General features: G+C 45.9%; 1 pseudogene; it reads right to left on the bottom strand.

Annotated features, from left to right (window-relative positions):
* Positions 1-4,886: 4,886 nt before the first annotated feature.
* Positions 4,887-8,566, bottom strand: LOC112447754 (large ribosomal subunit protein uL23-like; annotated as a pseudogene).
* Positions 8,567-16,168: the final 7,602 nt, after the last annotated feature.

Genomic DNA, 16,168 nt, shown 5'->3' with positions numbered 1-16,168 from the left:
GTGGCCATCATAGCCTGAAAGCCGCCACAGACAACACGTCAGCAAATGGACATGGCTGTGTGCTAATACAACTTTACGTATGAACATTGAACTTTGAAGTACTGTACATATAATTTTCTTGTGTCATAAAATTCCTAGATTTCATTTTTTTAAGCAAGACTCATTCTTGCCTGGGCATCGTACAAAAATAGGTGGCCAGATCTGGCCCCTGGCTGCAGGTCACCCCCTGACCTCTGGCTGGAGCAGAGCTTCTCACTGTAATGTGCACATGAATTACCTGGGGGTCTTGTTAAAATGCAGATTCTGATTCAGTAGATGTAGGTAATGTAGCTGCATTTCCTGTAAGGTCAAGTGATGCTTAAGAGAACAAGGGGATGGGGAATGTTCCAGCTCAGCCACTCAGAGACCCTAAGTGGTGCTTTGATTCTGCTGTTCACTGAAGAAATGCTCATTCAAAAGTCTGAACACAAGTGCGTCCCAGTGTTTTTTGTATAGCCTTCACCCCTATCCTGGCTTTTTGTTTCTGCTCTCTCACCTCCTGTCACAAGAACATAAGCACCTTGAGAGCAAGGACTTCGTTCCTCTGTTTGCCACTGTCATCCGACAGTCTTGCACATGGCAGGTGTTCAGAAATATTTGTTGAAGAAATGAATGAACGACACAGGTGGTCCTTGTTGGCCTCCCTTCTTGCGCATCTCCGCTGCGACTTTGTCATTCTATCACCACCTAGTGGACACTTTTGTGTACTGCGGGGCAGGGGAGAACAATGCTCCACACGTGTGACTGACCCAAGCAGGAGGTACCCGAAGCCACTGCAGGCGGAGATCTGTCCCTTCTGATGCCACTGTATCTGTGTCCTTGTCTGCTAGTACAGAGCTTGGAGAAGGAGAGCCTTCCTGGAGGAGGCAGCATTTGAACTGAACAACGAAAGCAATATGATTAAGAATGGTGGCAATGAGAGGGAGGAAAGGATTCCTGGGAGAAGGATTAGCATGAGGAGGGGCCTAGAGGTGGAAAGCTTGGGCGTGTGCCAAGGGGAAGAGAAGTACAAGCAGCTGAGATGGGAAGGGGAAGGTGAGCCAAATAAGACACAGGAGGAAGGGAAGAGGCCCCAGGGAAAGGAAACTTCCACTTCGTGTTTGATCCATGCCAGGCATTTCATATGCATGAGATCTTTTAATCTCTGCAGAGTCCACTGAGGCAGATTTTAGCACCCCCACTTTACATACGAGGAAACTGAGGCCTAGATGGGTGAAGTGACTTGTCCAAGGTCACACACCTGATAAAGGGCAGAAATGAATTGAGATCATCTGATCCTTTCCTCCCTGAGGGGAGTGCCTACCCCTGATTTGTGCTTGAAGTGGGTGTATGGTGATGGGGCATATGTAGGAAGCTAGGAGCTGGGGTTCCAGTCACCCAGAGGCCTGGGCAGTTAGCTTCTCCATCATCTCAAGGCCTGACAGCTCCATAACCTGGGAGCCTCCCTCTGCTCACGCTCATGGTCCTAGAGCCCTGGTCTGGGGGCACGATGCCTGGGTTCTAGTCTGGGCTCCCTTTACCTCTCTGGGCCAGAGGGTACAATGACTCTAATGACTGGTGAAAGGATCTCAGAGATCTCTTACTTGCCCATTATATAGATATGGAAACTGAGGCCAAGAGACGGACAAGAAGTCCCCTGATGATACACACCAAGCTAGGCTTAGTGTGGCTTCCATCTTGGCCTCTGCGTGGATTCGCATCTGATCGCTGGAAGCTGATATGGCCATATGGGCCTGAGCCCTGGGTAGAGAGGAAGCAAAGGGCCCATTTCAGCCCTCTTGACCAGCCCAGGCCCTTGGATAATGTGTTTGAGTTTCAGTTCCCAGTGAGGTGTGTCTAGGGGATGAGGTGAGTGTGTGGAGCTACAGGCTGGGGGAAAGGGAGGGAAGCTTAGCAGGACCTGCCCCAGAGCACAGGGAGGGATGGGGGTGACCCAGCTCTCTCAGCAAACCTCGATCGCCCCTAGACTTTCAGCCCTGCTGTAGCTCTGCTTCCAGCAAAGGAATCCCCCTGCCCCTTTCTCAGTCCCTCGGCCTGCTCTTCTGGGGAGCAGAGGACCCCAGCCTGGGGTATAGGGAAGTCACTTCCATCCACACTGAGCTCAGCTCTATGTCAGATTTGAAACAAGGTAAACTTCACCACCACACAGGCCTGGCAGTGGCGCTGTTAGGATTCCTCAAGAAAACGGAGGCTCAGAGAGGCAGAAGGACTCGCCCAAGGTCGTAAGTTGCCCTCAAACCCAAGACAGAGTGACACCACAGCATTTGACCACAACATCCACAACTCCTCTGACCCAAGCCACCAGCCAGCCCCTCCATGTGCTAACTTGACTCTGCCCAACAGACTCCACTTCTCCCTCTGACCTGCATCATTCGCCTTCCCTGCCCATTGTCCCCACAAACCAGGAGGAACACCAGGGCAAGGACAGGGTAGGATCCAAGCCTTTTGTAAGACTTCAGGACCCAGCCAGCGGGGACACTCAATAAACATCTTCCCCATGAGTGAGGGAACCCCTGCAAGGGTGGACACCATCCCCATTTTTCAAACTGAGGGTCAATCGGGGCGGTGACCCGCTTGGGCCACCAGCAGACTCCAAGCAGAGCACTGACCAACCTGGGCCTCTTGCTGCCCAGACTCAGGTTCCCTCCATTGGACAATCTGGCTTGAAGCCCCCCAGCAGCTGTACCAAGTCCTGTGTGTGTGTGTGTGAGTCACTCAGTCATGTCTGACTCTTTGCAACCCCATGGACCGTAGCCCACCAGGCTCCTCTGTCTATAGCATTCTCCAGGCAAGAATACTGGAGTGGGTTGCCATTCCCTTCTCCAGGGGATCTTTCCAACCCAGGGATCGAACCCAGGTCTCCTGCATTGCAGGCGGATTCTTTATCATCTGAACCACCAGGGAAGCCTGCAAAGTCCTACATGTGGACCCAAAAGCGGGCACCATCCCTCAGATGCTGCAAGCCCCCTGACTTGCAAACACCTGTACGTGCTTGGGTGGAGATGAGCAGGGGAATGACCACAGATTTGCAGGGCTCCCTGTGGCAGGAGCAGGTTATTTCTGCTGGGGATTTCTACCAGAGCCGTTTCTGTAATCTTTCTCAGGGCATGGCTGGGGTTTAGTAATGAGCTGTAACAGCCCGAATACTTGGTTCTGTGAGCTGAGAACTGTTCATTCTTACATGAGGAGGGCTCCTCTTTCCTTGATGACTGAATTCAGTTGTGGCAAGGGGTGGGGGAGGGTTGGGAGGCAGGGATCCAGGACCAGAAGAGCAGCAGTGCTCACACAGGGCTGGAGCCGGGCACCACCTTTATACAGATGGAGCCGTGGAGGCCCAGGGCAGCTGCACGGTTGGTGGCAGCAAAACTTGGGTGTGGCAGGGCTGAGCGTGGGGTTCCCCAGAAGCAAGCTCTTGGCTGAGGATTCCAATGCAAGTGATTTATCCAGAAAGTATTCCCAGAATGAGCCTGGAAAGGACTGGGATCCAGGAGGGGTGGAGGTGGGGAGGAGGGAGAAGACCAGTTCAGTTCAATTCAGTCACTCAGTCGCGTCAGACTCTTTGTGACCCCATGGATTGCAGCATGCCAAGCTTCCCTGTCCATCATACGTGGTGCCATTTCTGGTCTCCCCCAGCAGAAGGTAACTTCAGTCTGATCCCAGCGGGCCCTGGAGTGTAAGTTACATGTCAGGGTTCTCAAAAGCCCAGGCAAGGGAGCTGGGCTTCCATGTTCCCTGCAACCATCAGTTTGCACCATCCAAGGAGACCTGAGTACAGCTTCCTGGAGGAGGAGGTGTGGCCTTGCCCTGTGATGTGGAACAGGATGTGTAGGTTCTGGCCCAGGCAGGTCACTGTCACCTACTGACCCTCAGTATTCCCATTTGAAAAATGGGGGTGGTGTCCACCCTTGCAGGGGTTCCCTCACTGAGAAGATGTTTATTGAGTGTCCCCCCAGCTGGGTCTTGAGGTCTCACAAAAAGCTTGGATCCTACCCTGTCCTTGCCCAGGTGTTCCTCCTGCTGAGGAAAAGGGCTTGAGGGGGATGCCAGAGAGGAGCTCAGGCATACTGCCGGAAGGCCAGGGTGGCCATGGTTAGGACAAGCCAAGGAAGAGTGTTAACTATATCCCTGGTGGCTTAGACAGTAAAGAATCTACCTGCAATGTGGGAGACCTGGGTTCCGTCCCTGGGTTGGGACGAATCCCTGGGGAAGGGAATGGCTACCCACTCCAGTATTCTTGCCTGGAGAAGCCCATGGACAGAGGAGCCTGGTGGGCTACAGTCCACGGGGTTGCAAAGAGTCAAACACGACTAAGCGACTAAAGCCAAGAAAGAGTGTGGAGCTGGAGGGACGGCGCATCTCCCTGCCGGCTGCAGGTGAAGTACACTCAGCTATTTCAGCAGAAGTCCCATGAACCACCTCCGGAAATCCCTCTCTCATTTGCCACTGTTTGTGGCCAAAACCCTGAACTGTGACGAGGAGGGACAAATAGCTTAGGGGAGAGGTAGAACTGTCTTATTCAGCCAAAAATGTTCAGAAATGAGTCACTGGCCTTGATCTAGGCCCCAAGAGGCTCTGCCAACAAGAGCTCCAGGCCCCAGGTGAGGTGGACATCAGGCCTGGGCCCAGAGGGCAGAGAAATGTTGATGAGGGGCAGCCCAGGGAGGGCGGTGTGTTATTAGTGGGAACTCCCATCTCTTTACATGACCCCACTTCCCTTTTCTCCATCCCCCTCAAGCCAGTCTCCTGGAGTTGCCAGCTGCTGCTGCTGCTGCTAAGTTGCTTCAGTCATATCCAATTCTGTGCGACCCCAGAGACAGCAGACCATGAGGCCCACCCCGCCCCCCCCTCCACGTCCCTGGGATTCTCCAGGCAAAAACACTGGAGTGGGCTGCCATTTCCTTCTCCAATGCAGGAAAGTGAAAAGTGAAAGTGAAGTCACTCAGTCGTGTCCGACTCTTTGCGACCCCATGGACTGCAGCCTACCAGGCTCCTCCATCCATGGGATTTTCCAGGCAAGAGTACTGGAGTAGGGTACCATTGCCTTCTCCGGGAGTTGCCAGAGGTTCCCTCTAAAAAGCAAATCTGGTCCTGTCTCCTCCCTGCCTGCCACCTTCCCTGGCTTCCCACTGCCCTTAGGAGAAAGCCCAAAGCCCAATGTTCTCCCAGGAATCTTCCCGTGAGAACGATGCATAGCCTGCAGGGACTGACAGCAGCAAACTTCAGGCAGAGATCGGGAGTTTCAGCATCTTCCTGGAGCCCACAGGCCAGGGCAGCGCTGGCAGCAGCCTGGCTCTCCAGGAAGAAGGAAGAGTTGCCCCGGGACCCGCTCCCCAGGCCTCCCTTCTCGACTTTGCCTCAGTAATTAATTTATGGAAAGCATCTAAATTGGGAGTCAACACAGTCCTGCAAATCTCATCTAATCCCTGCCTCCAATGGAGGGAGCAGCACCTTGGGGGTGGAGCTTTTCTTACAGTGATTACATTTGGTTTTTTTCTGGGAAAAAGCATGAAAATGAAGCATTTAAGGTCTAATTTCCCCAATAACTTTTGGAAGGAGGAGGCTTCCAGGTGGTTTTCGGCGAGGTCTCAGGGAGCCTTTCAGTCCTGCAGCCCCAGGAGGGCTTTGGGGGAGAGGGGATAGACTCTAGTTCATCAAAAGTTCCTCTTGGCTCCACCTTTAAGCACAGCCAGAATCCGCCTTCTTCTCTTCCTCTGCTGCCTCCACCCCACCTAAGCCATGGTCACCTCTGCAGTGGTCCCCTGGCCATCTCCCTATTTCCACCTCACCCTGCTCCAGTCTCTGCTCACAGGCAACCAGGGCCAAGCCATGGCTCCTCAGAAGCTCTCCAAGGGCTCCCTGCTACCCTTGCGGGGAACTCAGGAATACTGTCAGTCCCATTAAGGGCCACACGATGCCCTCCATCCTCATTCTCTCCCTTCTCCTGCCTCCCTGGAATCCCTTGATGATGCACACTCTGCCTGCCAGCACTCCTGCAGGCTGTTTCCCCTGCATGGAATGTTCTTCCTACTGATCTTATTCAAAAATTGTCTCTTTGCAGCTTCCCTGATCACACCCATGCCCCATTCATTCTCTATTCTCCTCACTCTTTACCACTCACCACCAACCCGAAATAGCCTTATTTTTTTCCTTATTGTCTAGCTTCCCTCTATTCTTCATCAGAATGTCAGCTCTAAGAGCAAGGGATTTGTTTTAATAATAAAGATTTTGTATTTAGAATTAGCCAGCTGGACTCGATGATCCCAATTCTGTTGGCAATGTCCGAAGCATCAGTCAGGAGCCAGTAGAACATTCGCCTTCTTCTCTCCATCAGGCCTGATCGGGGTGTTGGCCTCGGCCACGTCAGTGTCACAGAGCTTCTTCCCAGCCTGTTTAATCTGATGCTTATTGGCCTTGACCTCCACGGTGAACACAGTGTGCTGTTGTCTGTTTTCTTCATGGCTGACCCTGTGGTCGGGGGAAACTTGGTGATGGCGGTGTGGTCAAACTTGTTTCTCCTGGCGGCTCCTCTGAGAATATTTGGGCTGCCTCCTGAGCCACAGTGTTTTGGGCCAGCGGAAGGTGGGTGACTTCCGGATCTTCTTCCTGTGGCTGTGGACACCTTTCAACACCGCTTTCTCAGTCTTCAAGGGCTTTCCTTTGCCTTTGGCTTTGGGAGGGGCAGGGGCTTCCTCTTCACCTTCAGCACCAATTTCCTGAAAAGGAGCAAGGGATTGTTTTGCTCACTGACATATCTCCAGTACGGACCGCAGTGCCTGGCACATGATACTCAATAAATACTAACCAAATGGATGAATGAACTGCATTGTGACACAGCGGGTGGCAGAGATCCTGAAATGTTGGGGGGGCTGTCCTCTCTGGGTGGGTGGAATCAGTCTGAGCTTACCTCCTACAGGCAGTCTTCCGTCCAGGTTCTAAATGGAAGTCCTGGCTGCAGGGGGCAGCTCTGATCACTCAGTAGGACTGATTTTTCCTTTGGTGCAAACACCACCTCTTCCAGGGAGCCCTCTGAGAACCCTTCCCAACCCTCAGGGAAAGTTTGTCCTACCTCCTCCTGGCCTGACACTTTCTCTCTTGTGGTCTCTTTGGGGTGTTGGTGTCAGGCTGAGGTCCCTGGCGGGCACCTGAGTCATATCCAGAGAACACCTGGAGGGCCCGCTTCAGTTCACGCTTTACAGGGCCTCTCATGAGGCCAAAGTCACACCTTCTCCTCACTCAGGCCTCACAACAACCCTCTGAGGCAGACATTCTCATCCCCATTTTACAGAGGAGGAAACTGCGGTTAGAGGCCACAGACATGACTTACCCAAGTCCCACAGCTGTGTCACAAGGTGGAGTGTAGCCGGGCTCCCTGGCCCCAAGGCCAGCTCCACGACCTTCAGCATGGTGCTCAAAAAGTGTCTGGGGAATGACAAGCCTGAGTTCTGGGGCTCCTGAGCGAGTGATGAAGATGCTGTAAACACAGCATGCGCCAACCCACTGCTGGTGTGGTCTGTGTGGCCCGTCCTTGCTCAGCTGAGCATTGAGATGGAGACTCTCCTGGTGTTCTGTGCAGGTAAAGAAAAGACAGTGATTCTCTCTTCCAGGGCCCCATAGCGGGCAGGGGCATATAAAGAGGTTGTACCATGCCCAGTGCCTATCCCTGGTCCTTAGCCTCACCCTGGTGGCAAAGACAAGGCCCAGAAGAGTTGAGCAATGAGCCAAAAATTAGGGACAGAATTGGGAGCAATGACCCTTGACATCAGTTCTATCTTGCTGTCTGAGTCTACCTGCTATGTCTGTAATGGCCATATCCCTAGGACCCAGACCTCGGTTTCCTCTTTTGTAAAGGGGGAACACTGTACCTATTTAATAGTATCAAAGATTAAATGAGGTAACACAGGCAAGAGCCTGGCACAGTGCCCAGCAGAAAGTAAATTCTTAGTAATCGGAGCATATAGTTATCAGCTGGTTCCAAGAGAGGAGCCTATGCTGCGTTGTCTCCTCCTTCCCTGCCTTACAGGTGGCTCTTACAGGCTTGCAGCTGCAAACTTGGTAGTAGTTAGAAGACCCATTTCTTTAGGGGAAAGAATAACAATTAAAATACTAGTGCCCCGTGGTGGAAATGGTGTGACAAAACGAGCACAGCGTGGCTGTGTCTTGTGAGTATCTTAAATCTGCAAGGTAAGTATTTTATGAATGTTACATATTAATAAAGTCTCATTTTGTCTGAATTCTCCCACCTTTTAAAATGTATGTCAAGAAACAAGCAACTTCGAAGCTGTGCAGTTAAGTGAGCTGCCAACTGGATTTACAATATTGCCACGTAGGGCATTTTTTAAAACAGGTAAACAAATATAAACATCTTCTCTCACCTTTTGTCAGGATTAGTCTTGAATTCGGTGAATTTTGAATTACGCCCCAGCAGGACTAGACCCCTCCTGGAGTAAGGTGCAGTGGTCCTACATACCACAAGGGCCAACCATTTGGAAGTAGCACTTTGATAGAACCCATCAAAAATGCAAGCCATTCTTGAGCCCTGGAGCTCAACATAAGAGCCATTTACATAGGCTGACCACTTACTGACTCTGGAATTTATCCTAGTGAAGTAATTCCAAAAGAGCAAAGCAAAATGCAAGCACACGAAGATGTTAATTGCAGTGCTGCTGACAGTTGAGGAAAATGGTAAACAATCTACAACAAGAGGGGAGTGATTCTGTAAATTATGCTGGGGCCCTGGATGGTTCTTTGACCAATAAAAGTTATCATTTTGAAGATCATGTGGGACTTCCCTGGTGGTCCAGTGGTTAAGACTCTGCGCTTCCACTGCAAGGGGCACAGGTTCGATCCCTGGTTGGGGAACTAAGATCCCCCATGCCTCTCTGTGTGGCCAGAAAGTTGAAAAGAAGAAGATTGTTTAACAACATAGATGATGTTTACATTCAAGTGTTTCATATCGAAGGAGAAAATGCAAAGCTGCCTTGGGACTCTGGTCTCTGATACTGTCAGGACAATTTTCCTTCCTTGCTGTCTGGTCCTCCCAACAGCCCTCTGAGGTAGACAGAACAGGTCATTAGTTATTCTCTCATAATCCAGGCGAGGAAAGAGAGACCACAGGGACTCAGATTCTGACCTGGGGCAGCTCCTGACACAGAACCCAGCGCTGCCTCAGAGGAGTGCGCCCCTGCCTGGGGGCCCAGCAGCAAGCCCCCAGCTCCCGAGTGAGGACAGCGTCAGTCAAACCCCAGTTCCCTCCCGTTTCATCCAGGAGGGGTGTCCCCAGGCAACTGTTTCTTCCTCCTCGGGCTGGGATTTCCCCTCTTGGGCAGTTTGGAAGAACCCCAGTGCCAGGCCCCATCTTGCTCTGAGCTGGTCTTATAGGCACATTTGACCCATGAGATCATGTGGAAAAACCCTTAGAAACTTTATACATACTGCAGGTGCAATTGTTCCTATTATTTAAAACAAGTTGTAATGCGAAATTTTTCCATCATGCAAACATTGCTGGTAATAACATAACAAATGCTCCTCCTCCATGGCCACCTTAGGAAATACAACCTTACGGGGACACTTGGAGGCTCCTGGGTGCCCTAATCCTCATACTGCCCTCTATCTCTGTCACACAGGTAACCCAAACCACAAAGGGGTGTTGATCTGTAGTGTTAAGTAATATTGTTTTGCACGCCTTTAAACTTTCAATATGTGGCTTCATGCTGTCTTGCATTCATTCAGCAAATTCACTCAGCAAATATTTATTGGGTGCTTACTGTATATGAGGTACGCTTTCAAATCGTTGGGAACATGAGTGAACAAAACAGACAAGATCTCTACTCTTGTGTACATTCCCATGGGGTGAGCCAAACAATAAGCAAAATGTACGAATTATAGATAAATTATATGTTAGAATGTGAGAGTTGCAAAGGAGCAAAATAAAGTCAGATGGGTGGGGGGCAGGGGGGTGGAATGCTGCAATTTTAAGTAGGATCATATCATTCTATTTCCTGTTTATTTACTCCATATTATTTTCTTCTTTTTTATGAATGCACCACCTTTATTCTTTTTCTTGGCAATGAACATTTAAGTTTGTTTTTTTGTCATTATAAACAGTATTACCATAAGCATTCTTATAAATGTCTCTTTGGATACACTCAGAAGAGATTTGGTGGGGGGCATATATCCTAGTATAAATTTGCTGAGCCTAGGGCATCTTTGACTTAACTTAGATGGTACCAGTGACTTCCACAAGCAGCGTATGAGGGGTCCAGTTACTCTACCTCTTCTCCAACACTTGATGGTATCAGAGTTTAAAAAAACACCTGCCAATCTGACAAGTATAAAATACCATCTTTGTTTAAACTGAATTTCCCAGATAACTACAAAGGTTGAGCATATTTTCATAAATTTATTCATTATCTGTGTTTTCTTCTTTAATGACTAGGAATTTCATTGACTTTTGTCTGTTGATTTTATGCCCAGTAATCTTACAACTAATAATTGCTCTGTAGACTTCTTTGGGTTTTCTAAATAATCATATCATCTGCAAATACTGACAGTTTCTCTGTCTTTTCAAACGTATGCCATTCATTTATTTTCTTCTTTATTAATTTATTTATAAACTTCTACTAAATGTAATTATTTAAGAAAGACAAATTTGTAAGTACAAGGCTGAACAAAAATGTTAGAGTGGGCATTCTTATCTTTTCCTGATTTTAAAGGAAATGTTTCTATTTTTTACACAAGTAATATTTCCTTTGGATGTTTTTCTAGATATCCTTTATCAGTTTAAGGAACTTCCCTTTTATTTCCAATTTGCTTAAAAGTTTATCATTGGTCAGTATATACTTGTATCAAATACCTTCTTCTGTGTCTACTTAGATAATATGCTTTTCCTTCTTTAATCTATTAATGTAGTAAATTACCTTTATAGATTTTCTAATATTAAGCCACCTTTGTATTCTTGGAACAAACTCAACTTGGTTATTTTACATTATCTTTTTTATATACATTTTGATAATGTTACTTAGGATTATTATATCTAAATGTATGAGTGAAATAGATCTGTAATTTGCTTTTTTTATGCTATACTTGTTTACTTTTTGTATTACGATTACACCGGCCTCAAAAAATTAATTTGGGAATATTCATTATTTTTATATTCCCTAGAAGAATTCATGTAAGATTGGGATTGTCTATTTTTGAAATGTTTGTATAATTCACCTATAAGACCATCTGGGCCTTGAATTTTCTTTATGGGAATATTTTTCAATTATTCCTTCAAATTCTCTAATTGTTTAAAGGCTATTCATAATATCTTTTTTTTTTTTTCAGTTTTGGTAGGAATTTATTTCTACTAAGACTTCAAATTTGTTGACATAAAGTTGTTGATAGCATTCTCTTACTGCATTTTTTCTCAGTTATCTTTTATTGCAAATACAGCCACATGAAAAGATAAAATCTCCAGATATTTGTCTATCTTTATCTTATTATCTTTTAAGCCTGTTTTAACTATAGTTATGTTACTCTTTTCATATATAATATCATTTATTTGTATATTTTCTTTTTTTTTCTTTGATCAATCTTCCCAGAGATTTTTGTCTTTTCAAAGAATCAACTCTTAGTTTCATTGGTCTTTACCTTCCATTTTTTAAATTCTATTTCATTGATTTCCATTTTGTTTTTTTAAAATCTCTTTCCTTATGTTGTTTTGGGGTTTACTGTAATTTTTTCAAACTCCTTATATTTGACACTAAGGTCATTAATTTGCCCTGAGGGTATTTGCCCGCCAGCTGAACTGAGCTAAGCAACAGCTGTTTTGAGAGGACTTCGGGAGGAGGGAGTCAGATGTGGAGAGCCAGGTCCCAGGGCAGGGCTGGGGAGGAGTCTAATCAAGACTCTCCACCGGGAAGAAGGACTCCCTCCATACCTAACCTGGGTACAATATTGCTTTCTCTCCAAACTATTAATATAGCAAATTGACTAAAACAGAACAAACCCACAAAGAGGAGGATAATAGAGGAGTCATCAGCAACAGCATTTTGGTAGTTGGCAAGTAGATGGACTTAAACAGGTCCAAGAAAGCCGTATCCCAGAGATGAAGAAGCATCTTCATCAAAGAAGCCTGATTTATACCACATAACCATGAAGAGGTCTCAAACCAGGCTCATCAATTATCTCAGGATTGGGGTTAATATGGGGTGATGTGGACAGAGAAAAGATCAGAGAAAAAGAAGGTATATACAGAGGACTACGACTCAGAATGGCAATGGGTTTTTAAAAAACTGCATCAGGGGAAGCCAGAACACAATGGAGTAGCAAGTTCAAAATTCTGAAAGAGAGTTTGTGGTTAAATTGATGATAAAAATGAGCAAGCTGAGCCAATGATTAAAACAAGTCAGTTATTACTCCAGGGAAAACAAAATGCTATGCAGAAAAAGAAAATAACAACATTTTTACGCAGCTCATTTGACAACAGATTTACAGCCAGAAAGGGCTTCTTGGGTGGTGCAGTGGTAAAGAACCTGCCTGCTAATACAGGAGGTCCAAGAGAGGCGGGTTCGATCTCTGGGTCGGGAAGATCCCGTGGAGTAGGAAATGGCAAGCTGCTCCAATATTCTTGCTTAGAAAATTCCATGGACAGAGGAGCTGGATGGGCTATAGTCCATGGGGTGGCAAAGAGTTGGACATGACTGAGAGATTGAGCACACACACATTACAGTAGGAATAAGGAATAATGAATATTGGTCTAATCAGAGTGACAACTATACTGGGAGGCTGATGACCGGGAGGTATATGTGGGTGTGCGGGTGGCTGAGGATAGGTATGCGTTTTGTAGCCGTTGTATTTAGCGGCAGGGGTTGGTGAGAAAGTTAAATCTTCTCTTCTTGATGAGAAATCATTAGATAATGCCCAAACCTGAAAATTCAAGAAGTAGCCATATAAGCATGTTCTTTGTGGAAAATATGGTAAATATCAGAAAGACTGAAATCTGTATCTCTACAACTGAGAAAGAGGGGTAGGGTGGTAATAGGGTAAGGGGTTGAGGGAAAGGGGCTTCAGGGAATTGCCTATTTTCATAAGAAACCAGGTAGAATTTTTCAACTTTCAAAATTATATGCATGTTTAACTTTGATAAAAATAAAAACTAAATTTTAAAATTTCCAAAAGTGGGACGGCTGGGTTAACAGGTATGCATATTTTTAAGATCTTACTCACAGAGCTACATAGTGCACCCATTTTACTCTCTTCCAGAAGTGAATTAGTCTCTAATTTCTAGTCCTTGCCAGTACCATTATCGATTTTCAGATCTCTGCCAGTTTGATTAAAAAAAAAAAAAGATATCCTATTGTGGTTTTCATTTGCATTTCTTTGACTTCCAAATAGTTTTACATAGTTAACATATTTAACCATTTTTAGTTATTTTTTGATTCATTTCCTGTTACAGTTTTGTCCATTTTTATCTTCGAGTCTTCATGTTTTTCACCATTGGTTTATAAGGGTTTTTAAAATAGTAAGCCTACTAATTCTTGATCTATCACACGTTACAAATATTTCCACCCACCATGGGTCCTTCTGCTTATAATTTTTTTTTTTTTTTGGCCACAGTGGGCTCAGACAGTAAAGAGTCTACCTGAAATGAAGTAGATTCAGGTTCAACCCCTGGGTAGGGAAGATACCCTGAAGACTGGCATGGCAACCCACTCCAGTATTCTAGCCTGGAGAATTCCATAGCAGGGGGTTACAAAGAGTCAGGCACGACTAAGTGACTAACACACTGACTTTCACGTGAGATCTTAGTTCCCCCGACCCCAGGATACTGAACCAGAGCCCCTTGCATTGGAAGCGCGGAGTCTTAACCACTGCACTGCCATGGAAGTCCTTAATTTTCTTTTTTTGATGTGAGGGATTTTTAATTTTTATGTAGTTCAGTCTGTCTTTTATGCTTCTTGCCTTGGGATCATGCCTGGAAAACCCTTGCTCGTTTATGGGTTTTTACAGCGGTATTTCACCGAGTCAAAGTTTTCACATTTTAAATCTCTGGAATTGGGATGTGTTTATAATCACCAGTGCTCAGGTGGCAGTCATTGCCTGCCTGCCCCACATCAAAATGTGCAGAAAGTGACCTAGAAGTGGAGCAGACTTAAGGGAATGCTGCATTACCACCTGTCTCCTTTTCTCCAGAGTTCTAGCCTGCAGATGGTGGGTGGAAATGACACAGGGGCTTTCCTGCTTGGCCCGTAAAACCTTCCATACCACCCTCTCCTCTCTCTCTCTCTGCTGCTGGAAGATCTAGCAGTGGTTCTCAGTGATAGTAGAACCAGAGGCAGAGGAGTTTAGGTCCATGAAAAGCCTAATGGGAGATGCTTGCTGACCAGGGGTCCTCATTGTTATTTGTGTGAATAAGAAATAAACTGTTACTGTGTTAAGCTCTTGAGATTTGGGGTTTTGTTTGTTATAGCTGCTAACACTGCTGATACCCAACTGATAATCTTGTCTTATTTCTGACTCAAATGTGAATCCCTCTAGATTAGAGTTGAGTGTTTTATCATTGAGTATGATGTTGGCTCCTGATTTTAGATAAATGTACTTTATCTGATGCTTTTAAAAAAATATATCAGGTCTTGGTATTGGAGTTACTCTAAGTATATAAAATTAATTGGAAAATTTTAAACATTCTTAAACTCTGGAAAAAGTTAAATAGCATAGGAGTTAATTATTATGTGAAACTTTGACAAGATTCATCCTGAGAACTGCCTATAGCAAGAGTAGAACTTGAATATGCTTTACTTTTTTTTTCTTTTTCAAAATAACTTTTTAAAATTATTTTTTAAAAGCAGTTTTAGATTTACAACAAAATTGGGAGGAAGGTATAGAGATTTCCCACATATCCCCTGGCCCTACACATCCATTAGCAACATCTCCACTCTAGTATCGTACAGTTTTAACCAAGTATGAACCTATATTAACATATTCTTATCACCCAAAGTCTATAGTTAACTTTAGGGTTCATCTAAGTATTATACATTACATGGGTTTGGACAAATATACAATGATATTTATCCATCATTATAATAACATACATCCTAAAAATGCTCAGTGTCCCACCTACTTGTCTTTCTGTCACTCCCTCCCACCAACCACTGAAAACCACTGATCTTTTTACTGTCACCATAGCTCTGCCTTTCCTAGAATGTCTTATAGTTGGGATCATATAGTATATAGACTTTTCAGATTGGCTTCTTTACCCTAGTAATACTTATTTAAGATTCTTGATTCTTTCATGTTCTTGACACCATAAAATTCTTAGTAGTGAACACAGGCAAAACATCCTCTGACATAAACCACACCAATATTTTCTTAGGTCAGTCTCTGTCTTCTGCATTTAAGATCTATTACCTTTCACCAGACAGAACCACTCAAGGGGTTTTTTACCCAGTTGCTTCCACCATCCACCTGTTTTTCAAAGTCCTGCAAAAATGCAGCTCCTCCAAGGAAACTTCCAGCTTCCTAAGTCAGAATCAGTTTTGCCCTAGACTTCCCTGGTGGTTCAGTGGTTAGGAATCTGCCTGCCAATGCAGGGGACACAGGTTTGATCCCTGGTCTGGGAAAATTCCACATGCCTCAGGGCAACTAAACCCATTCCCAGCACAGCTACTGAAGCCTGTGTGCCATAGCTAGTAAGCCTGCATGCCCTGGAGCCCATGCTGTGCTACAAAAGAAGCCACAACGAAACTAGAGTAGCCCCTGCTTGCTGTAACTAGAGAAAGCCCACGCACAGCAACAAAGACTCAAGCAGCCAACAATAAAAAAAGAACTGGTTTCCTCTCTCTGACCGTGTACACTCTTTCTGTAGCAGGTGGTTTGCACCTCTCCACACTGCATTTAAATGCCAGTAGAGGCAGCACAAGGTAGTAGAATGCAGACAGAGCTGGGCTGGAGTCTGAGCCTTACCACTTCCTAGCTGGGACCTTGGGACCCCTTACCCCCATTTAACCTCTCTGAGCATCAGTACTCTCATCTGTAAAATGGGATAATGATCATACCTGGGAGATCATACCTCCTTGATCCCAGGTGCTTATTATCCTATTTGATATGTGAATGTGTCCCCTGCCAGCTCCCAAGGGCAGACTCTAGA

The sequence above is a fragment of the Bos taurus genome, chromosome 8, assembly GCF_002263795.3.
Source record: "Bos taurus isolate L1 Dominette 01449 registration number 42190680 breed Hereford chromosome 8, ARS-UCD2.0, whole genome shotgun sequence".
Taxonomy (NCBI): Eukaryota; Metazoa; Chordata; class Mammalia; order Artiodactyla; family Bovidae; genus Bos; species Bos taurus.
This window is presented reverse-complemented; position numbering and strand designations above follow the sequence as displayed.